The following is a 20,441-nucleotide window of genomic DNA, read 5'->3' on the forward strand; positions in this document are numbered from 1 at the left end:
GAATGTGTTGGATACGCTTTTGACATAACGAGTCTTTACTGGATCTTAGTTGTTACGATATACTTCTACGACGTGTTTAGTTATATGATAAAATATCAGTTATATTGCCAATTAATTTGTACAAACATAGACTAATAGCGACATAAGGTTTCACCGAGTAAGGTTTTTACCGATTCTTTTTTCATTTAGATTTAATTAATTCATTTTCAAAAATCCCATCCGGGTTGCTGTATTAATACAAGGTACTATTTTTTATTACTTTCGCACATTTATATTCTTTAGCACACACACATTATATGCATTTTTTTATACATTTACGGAATAAACTTACAATAAAAATATTACGCTAATTATCCTAAATTTTTACTGTCCACAAAATTTTTATTGTAATGACATAATGCCTGAACACAATAACATTAAGTTCGCGGTGGTAAATGAAGAACAACCCTTTTTTTCCATGACTATTTTATCTGATACGAGTTTAAAATTTACATTTAACTTTTTTTTTGCTTCATTAAGAAGTTATTTTTCAGAGCTTCTGCTGATAATCGATTTCTTTTCATGTAAACCACTCTTTAATATAATACTTCTTTCAAGCAGTAGCGGGAATCTTTTCTTCGTTCAGTGATGAGGCGTTATCCATAACGATAACGCTTTTTTCGGGAGGTACTGTCATAATTTTGTTATCTAATAACCATTTTTCAAAACGTGAGCTCTGCATTTCGTTATGGTAGTCAGTACTTGAAGTTTTGGCCAGGAAAACTAAATCGTCACCTTGAAGAAATTCTTCCTCTCCTCGGCATGAGCTACAACAAATCGAGGTTCTTCGGAAACAGTTTTCAGTCCGATCGATAATTCTGTTAAAAAAGTATCTTTCAGTGTTTTAATAGTGACATCTTGTTTTATTTTATTGCAAGAATGACATACATGCACCCAAGTTTCATCTAAATATAATATTCTTCTTCTTCTTCCCTCTTCACTACGTTTTGTAATATCTCTTAAATACGATTGCCGCCAGCAAATTACGTCATTTAGTTCAATCATCACAGATGTTCGATTACTTTTCCCGAAAATAAACCCAATATCTTTCACTAATCGATAGAAATTCCTTAAACTGAAGTTAGGAAGATTATTATCATTATTTACTACTGCTAGAACCTGTGAACGGTTGGTTTTCCATAAAATTATTGTGAAATGCCCTTCTTACGGAACCCGTTACAGAGTTATTGTATTTAACCTTACGGCTACTTTTATAACATTTTTTCCCTTGTTTTTCGTGACGTTATTACCTTGTTGGTTTTTCGCTAGTTAGAATTCTAATCGCAGGAGAGAGTCTGGTTAAATTTAGTAATTTAGTTGCCCTATAAGTCTGCTCTACTATAGAATTAATACTGTCCGGAGGATTCGTTTTTAAAAAATAATCGTAAACAGTATCTACAATTAACCTTTGCTCACTCCTTATTGACTTTTATTTTTTATGGGAATTTCGGGTAAAAATACATTAAAAGCGAAACTAAATGTACGGCAAAGACGGATTAAACAATTTTTAAAGAACAGTATATGCGATAAACTTGCTGTATGCGAGATCACACGGTCGTGAAATTAACATTGAATATATAAATGTTACGAAGCATCCGCTTTCCGTTTTAAATGAGCGAATACAACAGGTGACTAAATATTATTAATAAAATGATGAAGTTTATATAAGATCAGCGACAACCTTTATGATAGCTACAAAATATAAACATATCGATTAAGGAGGTTTAAATGTAAAGAAAAAAGATTTCTATATGAATCAGAACATTATAATCTGTCATTAATCACTTTTAATTATCGAAATCTGTCAACTGATTTATAAATACATACGTATTAAAAAGAACGAGCGAATACGTGTTAATGATAAAATTAAATACACGTGGGAATGTTAAGTGATATGCTATATCAAATATAAACGTTTCATTTCCTTTTCCTACGGCTGAATGTGAATTGCAATTATTTAATAATAATACTTAAAGTAATATCCGTTTAAACGACAGTCTCAACGTGACATTTAGTATAAGTACCTTTATTAACGTGGATGTTTCTGTTATTTTAATCTTTTACCGTTTTGGTTTCGAGGGTGTAGGTGGGATCACCAGTGGATGGCCCTGTGGGATATTTTAACATTTATTCGTCAGGAGAAACCGATTGCAAATTTTTATTCTACAGCAAAAAACGTATCTTTTCCTCCTTTTGTTCCGTCCAGTGGCCTTTCTACATATGTTTTAACTACTATTGTCACGAAATTACTAGCAAACGATTGAACAGAAATAAATTATTTCTTATCGATAAATGAGTCATTCTGATCAACAAATAACCGATTTAAAAAAAAGGAGATAATGATAAAATAGATTTAAAATGTTTTTAACGAATTAAAAACATTATTCGTTTTATTAGATCCATTAAATCCATTATTGACATCTTAAAATATAATGTGTTTTATAGTAATTTATAAATAAATTCGTAAAACTAAACATACGATTGTTAGTAAAAGAGTTTGAAAAGTTGATCTATGGACACATCAACAATTATCAATTTAAATGAGTTTAGGTAGAAAATCTAAATTTATAAATGTGTTTTTGAGTTCCTTAACTTAGAATTATTTCATTTTCTATTAAAAATTTAATTAATAAGAAATAATATTTAGCATACTTATTTCAAAATTAATTACCTTATCTCCTAGGGCACAGTTTTTTGAAACCGACTAAGTCGAATTTCATTACATTTTAACGGTTGCAGATAAGAAAATAAGAATTTCTGAACAATTAATCATAATTTAGAATTCTTACAGAAACTTCATATCTTTCACGATATAAAAAAATAAAATTTTATCAAGAATATACGTAAACGATAATATCAATCATAATATCATCGTGCACTTCTCTTTCCTGTTAATTATTTTTATCCTGATAGCCAACCGTCGGAGGCGGATATATTTATCGATCAGAAATTGCGGTACTTTATTCCCAAATAATTTTTAAATGAGAACTGATTCCATGATGTTTTTCTAAAAATTTTAATCTCTTAAGCAAAGTTTTTAACAATTTAAATATCCAAAATTATGCACTGCGTTTAATTTATTTTTTCTGGTGACTGAATTATGATGAAATCTGGCCGGGTAACCGTGTCGGCAGCGCGAATCTTCACTGGTAAGTTATCTTACTCGCACGCGAATAAAACAACTGATATTTATCAATAATTTTGGGATCAAGGTTTTTTAAAATTAAAATTTTTTTTCTTGTGACCAGAACCATTCACGTTCCTAAGCGTTGACATTTTAGGTCATAATAATAATAATAATAATAATAAAAATAATAGCGATGAGTAAAATTACGCGTAAATATTCTGTTTTAAGTTTTTATGTACTTTTATAAAGTTAATTATTCTTTTTACATCAAAATATAAAATTATTAATAACGTTTTCATTGTATAGTATATAAAACGAAATACGTGTGCCTAGGGTAAAGGTCATGGCCCCGAATATCTTTAACATTTTATCTTAGGTCGAGGAGTGGTCTTTACTCAGTGTAGGTTGATGTAAGTCTTGCCGAATCAAGTTATCTCATATTTTATTATGCGGTAACGCTTGTTTGGTCCACTTACAAGGAATTCACAAACAAAAGAAAACATGTATACCTTTTTCGTATGTTATTTAAGAACGTTATCTGAGAATGGATATGATTTTTTGTTTTTAAGTTTAGGTGTTTTTATATTAATAAAGGTAATGCGCTTAAGTCGATCGCTTTAATTGACTAAATGTATATTAAATTTTATAATTTTTAAGTTAACTCGGTAGAATAATAAGTGCATTATTATAGTCACTATTAATACTCCTGGTTCTATGATTATATTATTTATTAGATGTAAGTAGTTTATATAAACATATATATGTATATACTTTTTTTATTTTTTAGATTACACCGCTTTACAGTAGATTATAATCCATATTATAGTATAGTTACTATTATCCACTCTCAGAGTAACATTTTTAATAATTTATGCCCAAATGGTAAATTATCACTGGCAAAACAACTGTTTAAATAAAGCTAAGAATGAATTTTACATTTGAGTAGATTTAACCTGTCGTATCTCGCATAGTGATTCCTATTTTGTTTTTTGTGAATTTTTTATCGTGCTATTAAGCGTTTCAATCCGATTACTAGTTTTTAAATAAAAAATTCCTCATCAACCGTTAATAAAAGTATACGTTATTTTGAGTGTATTTCTTTGCGAATCGAATTAGTCACTTTAACTTATTCTGAATGACGTTAATCGTAAGAATGCTGAAAAACTTAATGTCATGTTAAAATTAGATGTTATACAAAGCAAAGCCACCACTATATTGTGTACGATGAAAAATAACGCCTAGTTTAGAAACACGCATTTCATTAATATAAATCAATAAAAATTTGTGGCATGTCTTTTTTTAATCTTAATCTCTTATAAATTTTATAATAAAACAGATTAGTATATTATTACTGTATTGTTATATTTAATAATACAGATTATTTAATTTAGTTTGGTTCTTTACAGCTATTAATAATGAAAAAATATTAATTCAATTTTTTTTATGTAGAGTTTGTTCGTGACCTTAGAGTACAATATATAATTTTCATTTTTGGATGATGTTATCCGCATTTTATTTTATTTTAGCAAAATTCAGCTTTCTAATGCAAGGATTTAGGATTCTCAGATGTGGTAAATGGAAGGAGAAGGGGTCATATTAGTGTAGAAAGATAAGGAAAATATTTCTTTTAATTCAAGGCATAGACGCAACAATATTGCAGTTTTCAGTTACCGTAGTGGAACACATTGTGAAAGGTTATTTCAAGGGTAAAGAAATATTCTTGGAAAACGATGGCTTTGCGGAGGGTAATTTCTTAATAAGGGATGTTCATCTTGAAGCGTATATGTTTTATTAGATTAAGTTAACTGTATGTTAAATAATATTTATTTTCTAATCGCGACTTATGTAACAATAATTTAAGTTTATTATCTGCATTCTCAAAAATATGGGGATCTTTTTGAATTGTTTTATTTGATACAAATTATAATTATGCTTTCCTGGTGGTTGTACGTCGTAAGCGATGATACTAGAAGAAGGGTGAAGTGCCGTTTAAAAAAGATCAGCAAGATTTTAGAGAAATGGGGCATATTTTATATTCTGAGGTATAAAAAATCATTTTAAAAAATATATATATTTAAGAGTATTAACAGTAAGTAAGTAAATAAGAGTAAGATATTAACATTATTTTGAAAGCAAAAGTGTATAGAAAAACACTTCTATCTTCTATTGAAGATAATGATTAAGTTTTGGCTTAAAATTATTTAATAAACATTTTTTTTGTCTTCAGTCATTTGACTGGTTTGATGCAGCTCTCCAAGATTCCCTATCTAGTGCTAGTCGTTTCATTTCAGTATACCCTCTACATCCTACATCCCTAACAATTTGTTTTACATATTCCAAACGTGGCCTGCCTACACAATTTTTTCCTTCTACCTTTCCTTCCAATATTAAAGTGACTATTCCAGGATGCCTTAGTATGTGGCCTATAAGTTTGTCTCTCTCTTCTTTTAACTATATTTTTCCAAATGCTTCTTTCTTCATCTATTTGCCGCAATACATCTTCATTTGTCACTTTACCCACCCATCTGATTTTTAACATTCTCCTATAGCGCCACATTTCAAAAGCTTCTAATCTTTTCTTCTCAGATACTCCGATTGTCCAAGTTTCTCTTCCATATAAAGCGACACTCCAAACATACACTTTCAAAAATCTTTTCCTGACATTTAAATTAATTTTTGATGTAAACAAATTATATTTCTTACTGAAGGCTCGTTTCGGTTGTGCTATTCGGCATTTTATATCGCTCCTGCTTCGTCCATCTTTAGTAATTCTACTTCCCAAATAACAAAATTCTTCTACCTCCATTATCTTTTCTCCTCCTATTTTCACATTCAGTGGTCCATCTTTGTTATTTCTACTACATTTCATTACATTTGTTTTGTTCTTGTTTATTTTCATGCGATAGTTCTTGCGTAGGACTTCATCTATGCCGTTCATTGTTTCTTCTAAATCCTTTTTATTCTCGGCTAGAATTACTATATATCAGCAAATCGTAGCATCTTTATCTTTTCACCTTGTACTGTTACTCCGAATCTAAATTGTTCTTTAACATCATTAACTGCTAGTTCCATGTAAAGATTAAAAAGTAACGGAGATAGGGAACATCCTTGTCGGACTCCCTTTCTTATTACGGCTTCTTTCTTATGTTCTTCAATTATTACTGTTGCTGTTTGGTTCCTGTACATGTTAGCAATTGTTCTTCTATCTCTGTATTTGAACCCTAATTTTTTTAAAATGCTGAACATTTTATTCCAGTCTATGTTATCGGATGCCTTTTCTAGGTCTATAAACGCCAAGTATGTTGGTTTGTTTTTCTTTAATCTTCCTTCTACTATTAATCTGAGGCCTAAAATTGCTTCCCTTGTCCCTATACTTTTCCTGAAACCAAATTGGTCTTCTCCTAACACTTCTTCCACTCTCCTCTCAATTCTTCTGTATAGAATTCTAGTTAAGATTTTTGATGCATGACTAGTTAAACTAATTGTTCTGTATTCTTCACATTTATCTGCCCCTGCTTTCTTTGGTATCATTACTATAACACTTTTTTTGAAGTCTGTCGGAAATTCCCCTTTTTCATAAATATTACACACCAGTTTGTATAATCTATCAATCGCTTCCTCACCTGCACTGCGCAGTAATTCTACAGGTATTCCGTCTATTCCAGGAGCCTTTCTGCCATTTAAATCTTTTAATGCTCTCTTAAATCCAGATCTCAGTATTGTTTCTCCCATTTCATCCTCCTCAACTTCCTCTTCTTCCTCTATAACACCATTTTCTAATTCATTTCCTCCGTATAACTCTTCAACATATTCCTCCCATCTATCGACTTTACCTTTCGTATTATATATCGGTGTACTTATACATACAAATTTTTTTTAAATTTTAATATTTCATTTACTAATCTCATCTTTTTTCAAAAACAATGCAGAACGGCAATTTATTATTATAAATGCCGAAATTTATTTTGTACAAAATGTTTTATTATATTTTGAGTGTTATAACACTCAAATGTGAATCGTTACTCGCAATTTAGAGGATTCTTTTTCGTTTTATCATTTAGAAATTTTAAAACGTGAACGAAAATAAACGGTTCTTATTATACCACTCCTTTGATTTTTCGACATTTTTAAATATTTGATTGGTGTCTTCATCTTATAAATTTCAGTAATTAAAAAATTCAGTACATTTCAAAAAATAAAAAAATTCAATAAATTTCAGTACATACGAAAAATATATCAGAAATACTCACATATTCATTTAATGTTTTACAAGGATTTTTGATAATTTTATGATCAAAGTATGATGAATGAATTTACATTTTTTCCCTGTGAAATTAAAATTCATTCGTGAAACGGTATTTTTTTACCTTGAAGAAGAATTCATTAAAAAAATAATAGCATATATTTAATTAGCATGTAAGTTTTATCAATAATTTTATTTAAATATTGAATTAACAATTCATAATTAGTTCAAAATATTTAATTAATAATTCTAAACATTTATCCTCTCTTGTATAGTCAGTTTCTGAATAAATTTTCCCCTTGAATAGACAGTTTTTGTTATTTTATTGTAGACAACGGGTATAACGAAAAGCTCCTGTTATTTTAATAATTATGAAATGAATAGGGAAACAGAGTAAATCTATAAATACTCCTAGTATTACTTTTATAATATAAAAAATTAAAAAATATATAAAGTTTTTTTTACATTTTTCGTTCTTTTTTCAACATCATTTTTAGACTACAATCCTGAATTTTGAATAAACAATTAAACCGTGTTGTAATAACCTAAGAGATTTATTCATAAGTTCATCCACTTTGTGGATAGGAAGGAATTAGATTTCTATATTTATTTAATTAAAGTTTAGTTTGAATATATCAATTTAATTTAATTATCTGTTCCAATCATTGTTGCAAAATAGATAGATATTTTCTATTAAATGTTAATTCAAATGACAGAGGAATCCTTTGAATTACGTTACAATATTCCACCTAATGCTTAGTATATAACTACTGTATTCATTTATATCCAATCGACTATGATGATTCCTATTACTATCGAACCTTTGTTTTTACATATCCAATTAAAATTAATTTCCCTTTATTTGACATAACAATATACATTCACTGATTTACTATTGTATTTCCTGAAATAGCGTTAGGCTGATAATTATTTTGAAATTATTTTTTATATTTTAATTAAATGGAATAGTAATGTTTTTTGTTACTCATTTTATTGCTTTTATATATTTCTTCACGTCTTATGTTTTTAGTAAACCTTAATCTTATCGTACTGAACATATCCATCTTTTTTTTATTATGTGTTTATACCTTTTAATACTTTTATTCTCTTACAGTTTTTCCCTCTAAATTTTTTCTCAATTAACGAGTTTTTCATAAAATAAAAATCGTTTATCTGTACGTCTTATTTCCAATTCATTAAATATATTATTTTTTTTTTTGCGAATTTAAATTTGAATATTCTCTTATAATTTTACATTTAATAATCTTACTAATTTGATCATATTCATTTTATCATCGTAACAGTTACTCTATTCCTTAACTTACATTCGATATTAAACGATTTTTCCTTCATGAAATTTATTCGTGATTCCACAAATCAGTTTTAGATCTGCAATGTTTAACTGATTGTAAATAAAACAGTATAAAAAGCAATTGTTTAATATTAATAAGGTAATAACAAAATTAAACGTTTTTTGCAATTTTAATATTTGTTTTTTTCATTATCTTTTCAGAATCATTTTATAAAAAATAATTCTTTTTATTTTTCTTTGGTATTCATACTATACTTTTGTTCCGGTTAAAAATATCACTGTTGTATATATATCATATCTTAATGAACAGATAACATCATCAGAATGATGGTACAAAAACTCTAATTTCTGATTATTTTACACAATTTTATTTTATTTCAGTGGAAAACAAAGAAATTATTTCTTTACTTTTTTATTAATCGATATTAAACAATATTTTAAAACTTTAAATATAAGCCTACACTTATTAAAATATCCTGCAGATATCTTATTGTTTTATTATGAAATATTTTAATGATAAGGAGTTTTGATAATGTGTTTTTATGTACGGGTCAGATTTTTATACAATATTACTGTTATTTTTATTCCACGTGTATTTCTCCGATTTAAAGGTTAAAATAAAGTATTTCCACCTCTCACCATAATTTTTTCTTCAATATCTATCTCTAGAAATAAACTGGTTATTTATTACTCTGATTTACTTCTTGTTCTCTTATAAAAAAAAGTAACCAATTCTAATAACTTGCATTTACATTTATATGTATTATTGTTTATACAATGTATATAGTATATACTCGTATGTCATATTTTTATTAAACTACGTTTAGTTCTTAGAATTATAAGTCGTATAATGCTTAACGGCCTACATTTTCTTATAATTACATTTTTGTTTGATTTCTAGTTACTTGCTAGTAATTGCACCTGATAACCACAAAATCCTATCAGTAAATTGTTTTACTCACGTTAGTAATACGATTATGTACTTATATTACTATAAAAATTGCGATTTATATTTATTTATTATATATATTATATTTATTCGTGCGATTTAAAAAATGCTTCGTACTTCAATAGGTTGCTATATATAATTTAAATATGCTAAGATGTAGATTACTCTCTATTTAAATGAATATGTAGGGTACGAATGTTGTTTAATTTGTCAGATAAACTCAGTCGCTTTTTTATGGTTCTTTTATTTTTTTTCTGCGGTTAAATTGGGATACATAAGTGATGAAACTTATCTTCATACTTATAAATTTTACGTCTTTGTTAGTAGGCTAAAAGACTTCAAATTTATTTCTTAACAAGGATGTTGTTCCTATTTTTACTGCCTCTTTCAGTTTAAATCTTTTCCCATTAAAATAAAATACCGTTAATAATTGAGATGTTTTATAAATCACGGATTTACGTTGATTATTAGAGAGATTTGTTTAATAAGATGTTTTTTTAAATGTATCAAATTTGAGTGTTAAAACAATTATCTCGCGTACAAGCTCTAATCTCCTTCAAAAGTATTGTTTTTATGATTCAACACGCTTATTTTAGCTTTCGCAATAAAAGTGGTAGTATTATTGGAAGTATCATTTCGGAAGGGCATACAGCTGTATATTGAAGGTTTTTTCGTAATGATCTCTTGGCGTATTGTTTTTGTGATTCAACATCTCCTTAAAATGCAAACTTTTTTCAAATTTCCATATAATCATATATAAAATGGAAATTATTTCTCGAGAATAAGGTGATTGACGAACTTAAGAAATCGTATGCTAATTTAAACGCGTTCTCGACCGAGTACGTGGAACGGGACTACAAAATGACTGTGTGTCCAGTTCCAAGTCATTCCCATTGACTTGATCTTTTTGTAAAGAACGGCATTATGAGAGAGATGAAAAAACTTCTGAATCGATTTTATTAACTGTTTGATGTTCTGGACTTAAAACAATATTTATAATTAACCTCTGCTTGGTAAGGAAAAACATATCTCTTTTTTAAATTATTTTGATCATTTTCCACCAAAATACAATTATTATTGAAATGGCTATGTATTAATTTTTTCATTCGTGTAAACCCCCGTAACGTTGTCGCTGAACGTTTGTTACACTTTATCTTAGACCATATTTATTATTTAAGCTTATATATCACCATAATTTTGGCAATATTTGTTTCTCCATTCTTGTTAAACGCATTCTGTTATCGTACGCGGAATAGTAACATGAAAAAGTGAAATACGATTGAAGAAAAAGATTACGGGGTCCTCGTTAGAGGCGAGGCGTTAAGACCGGATTCCCAGTGGCGGAACCTTTTGGGATCCCCTCATTTGAGGCACGGCAAGCAAGAAAGACCGAGTCCCGGCTACCTGGGCGGAGCCTTGTGCCCTTCCGAGGAAGTTTGAGGCGATGGCATCCCTTGGAGCTCAGTTTATGCTTAGTCGCAAATCCGGCTCCAAGAGGCGGAAAAATCGACGGAGAAAAAAAATATTATGGAATAGTAATTAACTATCAACAAGGAAAAAAACGAAATGAATCACGTGTAGTTTTCCTCGACTCTTTAAAAAAAAAAAAAAAAAAAAAAAAAAATCAAATAATTTTTGGACGTACTTCGTCGTCTTTGTTAACATTAATTTATTGTTCAGCATTTAAAAGTGTAGTATTTGGTTTTGACTCGTAATATTATTTCATGATTTCCTTTTTAAAAATAGCGTTATAAAGAAATCCTAAAATTATTCTTAAAGCCATCGTTTAGTAAACTAATTAAAGAATTACTACTATTATTTCGTATTCTGGAGTTTTCCATCATAATAATTTTTACTCGTAATCTGTAAAGAAAATCGTTATGAATTTTGGGCTTTTTTGGACACTTTTGATTCAGTCGATTGCAATCAAAAGAGGAGGGGCACAACTAGATGTTACAAATAGTCTAAATCCAAAATTTCAACATCCTACGGCTAATATTTTTTGAGTTATGCGAGATACATACTTACGTACGTAGAGACGTCACGCTGGAACTAGTAAAAATGGATTCGGGGATGGTCAAAATGGATATTTCCGTTGAAATCTGAAAAACGAATTTTTCGCGATCACAGTACTTCCTTTACTTAGCACAAGGAAGTAAAAATGGTTTGAATTAATGAAAATTATTTTTCTACGGAGTTTTTCCGGGTTGCAGACATTATGAATCACGATTATTGTTTCAGATTTTCTTTTCTTCATTTCTTGTTCTCTGAAATATTTTACTGAAATTTAACCTAGGAAGTGAAGAATTCGCAAACATTATTATTTGATTTTTTTGTATAACTTGTCAGAATTAGTTATAAATTTTTTTTTTTTTTTAACTTTATAAAGGTTCATGGGTAAAATCACGTACCAGCAATAATAAAATATAAAATAGAAAATCATCTCGATAAGTTCTTAATTTTTGTCTCCAGAATTCTTTTACTAAGATCTTCACAACTTTAAATCACAAAAACTATCACTGAAGGAGAGAGGAAATGAACTTCTGTTTAAAATATGCTGAAAAAATTTGTTTTTATTTAACTTATTAGAACCTACGTTGAATTTAAAAAAAAAGTATTGATTACAGAAATCAAATACATTTACAGAAAAAAAAATCAAATAATTTTTGGACATACTTCGTCGTCTTTGTTAACATTAATCTATTGTTCAGCATTTAAAAGTGTAGTATTTGGTTTTGACTCGTAATATTATTTCATGATTTCCTTTTTAAAAGTAGCGTTATAAAGAAATCCTAAAATTATTCTTAAAGCCATCGTTTACTAAACTATTCAAGAATTTCTTGTATTATTTCGTATTCTGGAGTTTTCCATCATATAATAATTTTTACTCGTAATCTGTAAAGAAAAACGTTATGTACTGAAAATATATAATAATTATGTCTTAATATTTATTTTGAAAATGAAAATTAATTTGAGCCGATTTTTTTTTTCTGCAAGCATATATAAGAAATGTGTTTGAGGTAAGTTGTCTGATATAAGTTAATGGTTATATACTGTATTTTATGCTTTATTTATGAAATTTTTTCGTGTTGTGATGGATTTTTTTCATTTTTAATTAATTTTTTATTCAAATTTAAATATTAACTTGTATAATATTAATATTAGGAACGTAAAATAAATCTAATAAAAATATATTCTAATATATCTAGTAGTATATTCTAATACATTATCTAATATATCTAGTAAAATATTAGGTCCATTTAAATAGATGTACAGTATCAGAAAAATCAGACTTAATAAAACTTATTATCCAATTTAGCAAAGCAAACCTGTGCTCAGAAAAAAATTAGTGTTAAAATTATCTGTGTATATATATATATATACACACACACACACACACACACACACACACACACACACGAGGGCGGTCCAGAAAGTAACTTACGTTTGTGGTTTGTGCATAGAGTGGAGGATGCGTGGGAATAGAGCCGCCATCTTGGCGTCCGAATGCTTCTACACTCAGTACGCATCATGCTGTCGTAGAGTTTGGACAGTGATTTTTCTACTTTGTTCGTTGTGAATTATTGAAATGTTCGCTTCAGTAGAAAATCCCGCGAGTTGTGAGGTGCGTTCAGCGATTAGGTTTTTACTGGCGAAAAACCTCAGACCAGTTGAAATTCATCGGCAACTTTGTGAGGTGTACGGAGATGGAATAATGAGTGAAGATAAAGTGAGGCAGTGGTGCATTCAATTTAAAAATGGCAACACCAATGTTCATGATGTGGTCTGCAGTACTCGGCCTAGCCTTGTGACTGATGAACTGACGGTGAAAATCAACAATAAAATTTGTGAAAATCACCGCATTACGATTACGGAACTCTCGCTGTATTTTCCCCAAATTTCATGAAGTTTACTGCATGAAATTGTATCGGGGAAGCTTGGTTATCACAAGATGGGTGCCAAAAATCTAAGGCGACAGAGAAGGAATTGCAAAGCTTGTGCATCGTTATGATAAATACCTAAATTTAAATGGCGACTATGTAGAAAAATAGTTGAAGATTGTCCCTTTCAAATGTATATAATAAAATTGTTTTTTTTTTATTTGGTTGGTTTTCTATTTCAAAACTTAAGTTACTTTAAGACAGTCCTCGTTTGTATAATTTATAAGAAAAAAATGTTTAGAGTGATTTACGAAAATGTCACCGACTTTCAGGACGTGTTCTATTGGTGAAAATAAAGAACGTTCATATAAACATTGATTCGGAAATGCTTCGTTAGCGAGTGTAGGTTTGCGAAAGATTTCGCCCTGATTTCTGCACCTTCGTAAAAATTAAACCAGACTGTAATTCTTGAAAACCAAATTAGGGGATCAAAATTGAAAAATTTTATTTGGTTTAATCTTAGTTAAAATGTCCCGCATTTTGACATGTTTTATTTTTAATAAATTTTTAAGTACTTATTTTTTTATTTAGTTTCAGTATATTTATTCGTATAGATTTACTCAGAATCAAATTGTCTGCAAGTTTTGTTTAAATCTTTATGAGTTTATTACGCATTTAACAAAGTTACTTTACACCAAAAATAATATAATGTGTTTTTCGACCCCAAGTTTTTTCCCCCCAAATTTCCCTAAAACTACTAAAAATATAATTTTAGGATCGATTTTTTTCGAGTCTGGTTGCACATGAAACCATCAAATTTACCCCTTAATTTAGATCCCAAGAATTACAGTTCCACTTAAACTTACTGAAGGCGTGGAAATCAAAGTAACATTTCTTGCCAGCAGACACTCGCCAATGAAACGTTTCCGAACGTATGTTTTTAAGAAATTCTTTATTTTCACCTGTTAAATTCAAAGTCTGTTAAATTCTTCGTGAAATGCTCTGTACACGTAAAATAAGTAAAACTAATTTAAGTTAGGTTGTTAATAAAATTGAAAATTATTCCGTGAAAAATTCTGTGTATTCATAGTTTAATATTTGTTCTTGGTATTAAATTAAATAGAAAATAAATCGTTAGTTAATTGACTGTGAAAGTATGAATGACTAATTACACTAGGAATTTAAATTTGACTTAACTTTTAAATTTAAAGATACCTGATGTTGTGGATTCCGTAAAATATATTACAAATATTCCTTGGTAATGTACTAAAAATTAGGCGGAAAATAATCAAAATTTCATTTCGCTATTCTTGTACGTTTTGATCCTACTTCTACACTCCTTGACTACGGTTATATCCTAGCGGAATAAAAAGTGTGGCTTTAAAAACATTCTATAACTTCTTACAATTTATCCCAAGATCGTTTCTTTATCTAATTTAAGGGAAAGAAAAGTATGTTCCATGTTGACTTCTATAGTACTACTTTGAATTATTGGCGGAAATATAGCAGAATATTTGCCGCATATTAATATAATTACTAGTAATAATATGAAAATATGATTTTCAACTTGAAACTACTACCTCTTTTAGTTAAAATGATTTCGTTGAATTAAACGTAAGTAGCATATTGCAATCTCACAATCTGTATTTTGTATTTAACGAATCGAGGTAGGTCGGCGTTATTTGTTAACGTAACAGTAATTGTACTGTGTATAGGTTAGTGCGCCGATGTTTTGTACAAGTTAAATGATGCGCGTCCAACGAACTCATCTTGTCTCTATGTCTGTGACTCGATTGTTACATGGTCTCATTCTACGCTGTAATACTAAATAGTATTGTTTAGCTCACTATTATCTCTGTGAGCCGGCACTTTCTTTAATTTATTCCAGTTTTGCCGCTTTATTATCTAGTATGTTTAATATCGATTACTTGTAGCCTTATTAGAAACATTTATTGAGAGATTATTCTTTTAATAAAAATTAATAATAACTGTTTTTTTATACAAACAGATAAATAAATAAATTTATTTACTTATATATAGTATCATACAAATAGATACTAAAGAATTTTTTTACATCATTGCAAGTAGCACTGATGATATCATTGTATTTGTAACTTCGTAAAATATTATTGTTGTAGAATAGTATTAGAACAATAGAACAAGCAATACAGATCTCTTATACTTTAGGCATTAGAATAAATTTAATGAACAAACTAGAGCCAACTGAATTTTACGACATAAAACCACGTAATTGCCTTCATCCATTTTCCTTTGCTAAGCTGTATAAGTACTACAGTTATAGGTCTCCATAGCCTTAACATGGATGCTCAGCGTTAAGCTAAAATCTTCAGAATACCATTGCAAGAGAATGAAAGGGATAGATACTGAGAAAGGAAGGGATAATGTACTTACAGAGAGCCTGCAAAACGAAACAGATTCATTGAAATCAGTTATTCAGTAGCGCTCCAAGGAGTGGTCATTCATCCAAGCCATAAACCGTAGGGAGATCAGGAAATCATCACCCGTAATGGGAACAGAAAATTACTGATCAACTATTATTCATTTTAAATACATATGTTGCCCATTTTTTTTTCTAGAACTTGAAGACACTTTTAATCGGTATTATGACAAAATTTGTTTACTATCTTATGGGTATCGGTGTTTGTTTTCGTTCTTAAAGCCAAGGTCACATAACAATTTATGTATTATTGGAATATTCGGATATATTAAATACGTTTTATGGAATATTAGCTAGTAATTTAATTACGCCGATTTTATTATTGTTTTTATTCTATTAAATATTCCCGATATACTTTGAATTTACGACGTACTATAAACGAGAAATCTACTTCGATTCGCGGAGAAATCGAACTAACGATTTACCATGAATACCGGAATGTTAATGGTAAGGTAAAAAGAGCGTTCTATTCCTTGACAACAAAACAATAAAGTAAAACTAATTAATTTTAAAAACATTATAAAAAGTACAAATATATATAAAGAGTTTCTTTTGCTTTTAGTTATTTTGTAATCGGTTTTTATATCGGTCCTGAATTATTTTTATATCTTCTTTTGATTACCGCTTACCAATGAACAATTAAAAAGCTATACCAACTAGAAACGTAAATTAATATTTTATTTATAAGACTTTTATCACTAATATTCTAATAGTTAAACATTGAGTTACTAAAATGAAATTTACTATTTTCTGTAATTAAAAAAAAAATAAAAATTGTTTACATTGACCAAAAGGGATGCTAATTTATCTCTTGTCGTCTTATTTGAACACTTTTTTAGCATTTCCTATTTCTTGAAATACTTCTTTTATAAAGGTAGATTGCCATTTCATGATCTCTTTTAAATTACAATCAACGTCCTGAAATGAATCCTAGTCAGAGATTTTTATGCGAGTTAATCACAACCGTCCTCACTAAACCACCAACTTCATTCATTGTAAAATTAACTTTACTTGTTATCACAAGTTATTCGTTTTCGTTGTTTTTTATACTACAATTTACCGATACTAAATTTTCCAATCTTTTTCTATTAGCTCTTCAGTATTGTCTACAACATGTAAAATGGCTGGTGATTGAAAATCAAAATAAGTTTAATTATGTGATGATTATTTAACGTTCATTGTGATAATCTGAAATCGAAAACACATAGCATTTCAGAAGATTGTTTTATTCTTGTGTAATAGAAAATAAACAACGAATGTTTGTTTCTGTTATAAATTGTATTTGCTTTTCTAGATATGATTTTTTTATATTTATTTTTGTTGTATTGGAGAAATAATAGTAATACAATTTTAATAATTAGCTATTTTTATTTATTTACGAATTCTCATTGTAATTTTTAAAAAAATAGTAGTTTGTGATGTGTCATAAATGTAATTAAATCTATGTTAAACTGTTTTCCTAAGTGATTAATAAATAATATTTTTTTTTTTTTTTTAATGGAGACATTTTAAATTACGTTGCTTAAAATCAATAGTCTAAATTTGCATCTTTAGGATATGACCTTTGTGTTTTAGATAAGAATGTCAAATTTCCGTTATTTACTCCCGTTCAGCATTATTTTAATTTAAAAACTGACAAGCGGAAAATTAGATATTTAGCTGTAACAAAAAAATGCGAATAGTGTGTGCTTTACATCAATAGACACATTTTTCTCAAAACCTTTTATACTCGAAAATTTATTCTAAAATATTGCTGAATCGTCTCATTTCAGTATTTACGTTGTATATCCGACCATCCTGCGATATGGTTAGTCAATTAGATCCGACTTACTTGGTTTACTGAAAATAGTTTGACTGAATACTATAGGGTACTAATTAAGAGAGGGACATGAAACGGACAACGGACACGTTCTCATTTCATTTCAGGTCCGTTCGTCAAACACGAAATCCCGTTTGCAATGTAAATCAACCATTGTATTTTATAAACTACGTCATTTACGTTACCTCACACAGACATTAGGCTGGATTGTCACCTGAAGAACGATAAATTCAACTTCTGCAATCTCCCCAACATCCCAACACTAATAAAACTTGCACTTTTTAGTAGTTTTTCGAAATTTCATCAGTGAACCTGTAAAAATATTTGTGATTATTAGTAAATCCAATAAAAAAAATAATATTTAGCTTAATTCAAATTAAAAAAAAAACTACAACCTTTGCTTGATTTAATTTTTTTAAATGTTAATATCGAAAATAATAAAATAGATCATATCCTATACATCTAATTATCAAATTAAAATATTATTTTTAACAATTTTCAACTATTACAGTTCATAACAAATTTATTAAAGATAAAAAAACCCTCAAGTCTTTTAGTTTTTTCATGTTCTGACGTCCTCAATAGAAAAATATTGAAATTTTTTTAATCGGTTTTAAATTTGTGGAAGTGTGTAAGCATCTATACACAAGCGCGCGCGCAACGCAAGTGTGTAATATCTGTGATTTTACTTTCGATTTGACTTGATATCTTAACAATTTATAACCTATAATCACGAAATAACTTAATTATTATTTATTTAACTTAATTTCTTTACTATTAAGTCACTTGTTGCTATTATTATTTTTTATTGGTGGTCGGGTAGGATAGATATTAAAATGTTCCTATAAAAAAAAAATCTGATGTGGACACTATATGACTTCCTTGTACGCCAATTAAATTATATATATATATATATATATATACTTCTATACATTTAAAAAAAAATTAAAAGTACATTAAACTTTACTTCACTAATTTCTGATATATTTTATATCTTTTTTTTTATTGTTATTATTGAATTATTTATTGTATATTTATTTTTTGTAATAACAATAATGTAATTTATTATTATTTATTTATTGTAATTTTTTTACAATCTGAAGTTAATAATTATTAATAAATCAATATACTTAAATTAAAAAAAAAAAAAATTAAAAAAGGAGATGAAGTCGGATTCGAACCGATGTGCCTTCTCCTTGTAAGTACAAATATTTTATTAACTAAAATTTTATTTGGTTATAACTCTGAAACCAATGAAATAAGTACCACGTATCGTTGAAAAGCTCTCAGTTAGGGCTTATTACTGCACTTAAGAAAAAGTCCAAAATCCAAATTGTTTGGATTTTGAGCTTTTTTGGACACTTTGGTCCAGTCATTGGCAATCAAAAGGGAAGGTGCACAACTACATTTTACAGATATTCCAAAATTTCTACATCCTACGGCTAATAGTTTTTGAATTATGCAAGATACATACTAACGAACGTACAGACGTCACGCTGGAACTAGTCAAAATGGATTCGGGGATGGTCAAAATGGATATTTCCGTTGAAATCTGAAAACCGAATTTTTTCGCGATCACAATACTTCCTTTACTTCGTACAAGGAAGTAAAAATGGTTTGAATTTATGAAAATTATATTACTACGGAGTTTTTCCAGGTTGCAGACATTATGAATCACGATTATTGTTTCAGATATTCTTTTCTTCAGTTCTTGTTCCCTGAAATATTTTACTGAAATGTAACCTAGCAAGTGAAGAGTTCGCAAGCATTATTAAGATTTTTTCGTATAACTTGTTGGAATTAGTTAAAAAAATTCATTTTTTTTTAATTTATAAAATTAGGTCGTTCATGGCTAAAATCACGTACCAGCAATAATAAAACATAAAATAGAAAATCATCTCGATAAGTTCTTAATTTTTATCTCCAGAAATCTTTTAGTAAGATTTTCACAACTTTAAATCTCAAAACTATCACTGAAGGAGAGGAAATGAACTTCTGTTTAAAATATGCTGAAAAATTGTTTTTTTATTTAAGTTATTAGAACCTACGTTGAATTTAAAAAAAATATATATTGATTACAGAAATCATTTCTTAATGTTTACAATGTGCAGTACTATTTTTCTTTGTTTGGTCAATTGAAATAAACCAAGCTATTAAAACAGAAATCTTTCTACTTTATCTTAAACAAATTATTGTCGTAATTATATAAAGCACATAGGTAGAATTCGTAAAGAAAAATAATGTCACTCATCTACTAAAATAAAATTTTCTATAAGTAGTTGATGTCTCAAGAACAGTTTACTCGTACTTTATAAATGAAATACCAGAATAAAATTTTCTCTTTCTCATAAATCTTATTTGTTAAAACCATGTAGCTATCTCTTACAGAACGGGATGTACAACTACCCAAAATATTAATATACGAAACATATTTTTTTCCCCTCGTTTACGTTGCAGTCTGTACAACGAGTGAACAATATGCAACTCCCTCACGGTCCATTGAGATGAGGATGATATGTATGACATGTAAATGAAGTTTAGTCTAGTAAATACTCAGGCCGACCATTCCTGAGAAATGTCGTTAATTGAACCCCAACCGTCATAATATACCGG

General features: G+C 28.6%; 1 protein-coding gene across 1 annotated transcript in view; it reads right to left on the reverse strand.

The window, feature by feature from the left end:
• LOC142322367 (uncharacterized) overlaps positions 1 to 18,130 on the reverse strand; it is a 126,407-nt gene extending 108,277 nt beyond the window's left edge. The window contains exon 1 of the mRNA XM_075361374.1: positions 18,014 to 18,130. The gene's annotated coding sequence lies outside the window, so the exon portion shown is untranslated. The remainder of the gene's footprint in view (positions 1 to 18,013) is intronic.
• Positions 18,131 to 20,441: the final 2,311 nt, after the last annotated feature.

Source organism: Lycorma delicatula, chromosome 3 (genome assembly GCF_047948215.1).
Source record: "Lycorma delicatula isolate Av1 chromosome 3, ASM4794821v1, whole genome shotgun sequence".
Taxonomy (NCBI): Eukaryota; Metazoa; Arthropoda; class Insecta; order Hemiptera; family Fulgoridae; genus Lycorma; species Lycorma delicatula.